General features: G+C 39.4%; 1 long non-coding RNA gene across 1 annotated transcript in view; it reads left to right on the top strand.

Moving 5' to 3' along the window:
- The first annotated feature begins 1,966 nt into the window (after nt 1-1,966).
- Nucleotides 1,967-3,841, top strand: part of LOC108445823 — a 7,486-nt gene continuing 5,611 nt past the window's right edge. Inside the window, exons 1-2 of the long non-coding RNA XR_001860806.1 lie at nt 1,967-2,109; nt 2,602-2,701. This is a non-coding gene — a long non-coding RNA (uncharacterized LOC108445823). The remainder of the gene's footprint in view (nt 2,110-2,601; nt 2,702-3,841) is intronic.

The raw sequence follows: 3,841 nt of genomic DNA on the forward strand, positions 1-3,841 counted from the left end.
ATCACTTCATCAGAGCTGCATTTTGTGTATCCTGAGATGGTGTATCCTCATGTGTCAAATAGGTCTCCTGATGCCCTTGGACAGTGAAATAACACGGATTTTGATTGTTGTTTCGAAGAGCACAGACTTGGAAAAGTTATTTGAAAGCTAATCAAATCAGGAGGATAGAGGAGAAACAGAACTGTAGCTGGCTAGCACATTTAACACGATTGTCAGTGTTTAATTAGGAAGCACTTAAGGTCAAATGTACAAGCATGGCATTGGGGATCTGATCTCTGGTGCTACACAAAAAGGTGAGAAAAGCTTCTGCCCTGACAAGAAGTTGTGAGAACTTGCAGTCTTGTGAACACTGGAAGTTTAAAGGTACAGACAGGCACGAACTCTTTCAGCACCATGCTAGTTAGCTTAAACTGTCTAAATAGTAGTGCCACTCACTTTAACTTCGAGTGGCTGCAGGAGTGTTTCTGTAAGCAAGTTCTGCCAACAAATGTGAGGGGGCAGTAACCTCTGCAAAGAAGTGATGATCAACAGCTGGGGCTCTAACCTTCCCCAAGCATGTCTGTATACAGCAGGGAACATCTGTCTAAAGCCTAACTTCCAATATTTACAGAACAAAAGTATAGTTTGTTTAACAAAATTGCTTGTATTAGCTAAATAATGGGACATGCTTTGATTCTGCTCGTGCTAGAACCACCCAACTTTTGCTTTCCTTACTTAATTAGCATTAATTTATTCAGAAAGATCAAGATTTGGATTTTCAGTTTCTTTATTTAAGCAAAGAAAATAGATCTCAGGTCATGCAAGACTCTCTTAGCTTAGGGAAAAAAAAACAACTTTTATGTTACTCGTTTGAGCTTTTTTTCATCAAACTGTGTAAGGATCAAGACTGTGTGTGCATAATATTTAGTGATAAAATTCTCCCCAAACATGTCACGATTTATTTGGTATCATTTCACTATGCCAAGCAGAAGAGAGTAGTCACTGCTCCCTTTAAGTGTTTGAAGTTTAAACACATGCTTTTGAAAAATGAGCAGTGGTAGAGAAAGTTGCTTCCTACATTTCAAGTCTTACTGGGTACTGATATCCATTCATTTCTTTACTCACAAAATGGCGTAATGAACTTCAGCTAGACAGTGTTCTTTTGATTTAAGGATGACCAAAACAGCATCCAGAACATGCACAGTGCCATAAGAAACTTCAATGTATCATGGTTCTTTAAGTCACGAATTTGAATTTAATTGCTGTGTTATACTTATTTTCATAAGTAGGAAATGGGTTTGAAAAGTTAGGGTAAATGACCCATGAAAATGATTTCCTTCTTTTTTTTTTTTTTTTTCTTATCTTTCCCTGAGAGTTGTTCTAGCTGTATTTGTGTCTGTGAAAGTACAGCACCTGCCAAAGGAGGATAAGGTCAAGCTGAGTGTTGATTCCTACACTTACTCCTGGGCATTCCTTGGTTAAATCATGCATTTGTTAGCCACAGAATAAGTCTGCATTGAACAATCCTTGAAATAGCCTGAACCCTGAGTAGGAGCATTTTATTGTACAAAAGGAGACAGGCAGAAGAGCTCTTGTAAATATGTTGTCTACTGCCAGAATACAAATATGTAATTTTTCAGTATGTTTTTGTGAACGAGAGGAACAAAAGTTATTTTAAACTTCTCTCTTTTTTTCCTCCTCCCTTTGAGGTTACGGCTGTAATGAAATACCCCAAATGTCATTTATTCCTCTCTGCTCTGCTTTCAGTATGAGTCTCCAAGGAACAAGCAACATCTTTTGTGGAAAAAGGGTATCTGAAACCTATTCTGAGTACTGCAAATGGTGAAATAAGAATGACAGTAAAAGAAATAGGATAAACGGTGTCTACTGAGAAAGCTCCCATGGAACTGCTGAGTGAGGATCGCTGACGCTCACTCACATAATTATGAAACTTAGTGAAGATGAGCTGTCAGGAGATCTCTAATTAGATAGTGCAGCAAACCCCAAACCCACTTTCCTACGTGCATTACCAAGGGGCGTTACCTTAGAGAAGCTGGTGTGTTGTTCTCCCAGTGAAATGGCCAAGGAAAGATTTGGACAGGTAAAAAAACCCCATGGAAAGCTTTTGAGGTGAGTCTGTTTGTGTATGTTCTATTCAATTCTAAGTTCTTGAGCACAGTTGTAAAGAACAAAGGTTTTGTGCTATCTGGAAAGCTGAGAGGTGGGTATATACCCAGTAGGTGGGGTTTTATCACAGTTTCCATTTGCCTTGATTGTGCCATTTGGAAGATGATAACAGTAACACCTTGTCCTTACTGCTGTGCTTTGCACACATTACAGAAATGAGAGTGAAAAATGCCCTTCACTATTTGTAACTGACTGTTTTAAACATCTCCTTTTGCACTTGGGGCAGCAAGTCATGTTGTTGTATAGAAGCATTCTCTATTTACTTTGCATGTAGCTGTTCTTTTAGAAGATTATTTTTTATACAGGAAAGTGTTGGTTGCTGCCATCAGATGATTCTTACATCTATAGAAAGTCTGGGTTCTGGGTAACGATGTTAAATGTGCTAAACAGTTTTCCTTCGGGCTAAATGATAGGAATATTTAAACATGTTTTTAGCTGCTTGCAGGAAGGCAATAATCAAGCACAGCAAAAGCTGAGCTGAATTCATCTACTCAGTCTGAGAGACCTGCTCCAAATGCAGCAGAAGAAATGTCAGGTAAGAAGCTGTGAGCATGGCTTAGGAGCAAAGGGGGAGGAGTCAAGGCCCTTTGGCTCTTATGTCTCACTGGCCAGGGAGGCTTGGGCATGCTGAGCAACAAAAATGGCTGTTGTTGTTTGGTTTTTGTTTACTTTGTGTGGTTATATACTTTGCAAACAGCATTGCACAAATACAGCTGCAATGAACACCTGTTCATGTCATCAGCTACTTCCTTCTCAGGGATGTAGCCCACGGCTAGAGCTGCACAAAGAGCCTGGCATGATACAGGTCTGACACCAGGTCGTGGCAAACCATTTTGAGTGACAAAATATCCTGCTTCTGAAAGGTTTGAGATGCAATGGCCAGAGAAGCAACAAGAATAATTTCATTATCCTTGGCACAGGAATGAAAATTACAGAGGCCTCTCTTCGCTCTTGAAAGAAGCAGTTGAGAAGCTTTGATGAAAGTGCATTTGTTACTTAGGAAAAGGACCAGATAGCTTGTAGATCAGGTATATGGAGAATGGAGCAGCCTTTACACTTGCAAAGACTCCCTAACTAGACAAGACTTCCCTTTGCATTGCTGCAATTCTTTCCAGAGAAAACGTGAGAAGTAGTTTGTGCAGTACTGAAGCCCAATGACTGCAAACAAGATCTGCTGAAAATGTGTGATCCAGCAAAATTCAGGGTGGGTGCACTCAAAAGATGGCACCTGCTTGTAAGCTTGGACCAGTAATTACTCATGAGGAAGTTAAGAAGGAAAAAACTCAGCAGAACATGGGTGCCAATAATCTTATTAAAGCACACCTAGAAAAAAGTGCTCTTTTATAATTATTTTCTTGATATTATTATTATTATTAGTAGTAGTAGTAGTAGTAGTAGTAGTAGTACTTTGTGTTTTGGGAAAATAGCTGGGTTTTCCAGAGATGTCAGTGGGAGCTGTGCATGATTCTGAGGTATGATGCTAATATCTTAAATTAAATTGCACTGGATTGCACTGGATTGCAATGATGGTGAACATTGTGAATACGGAAATAATACCCAGTGGCAAGCTGTAACCTGTCTGCGCCAAAGTCAGTGAGGAAAAGGCATGTTGTACCCTGTATTATTTGTAAAGTAGAACATGATTGAACAATTAAAGGCTTGTGTCATAGAGGAT

Source organism: Corvus brachyrhynchos, unplaced genomic scaffold (genome assembly GCF_000691975.1).
Source record: "Corvus brachyrhynchos isolate BGI_N302 unplaced genomic scaffold, ASM69197v1 scaffold43, whole genome shotgun sequence".
NCBI classification, from domain to species: domain Eukaryota; kingdom Metazoa; phylum Chordata; class Aves; order Passeriformes; family Corvidae; genus Corvus; species Corvus brachyrhynchos.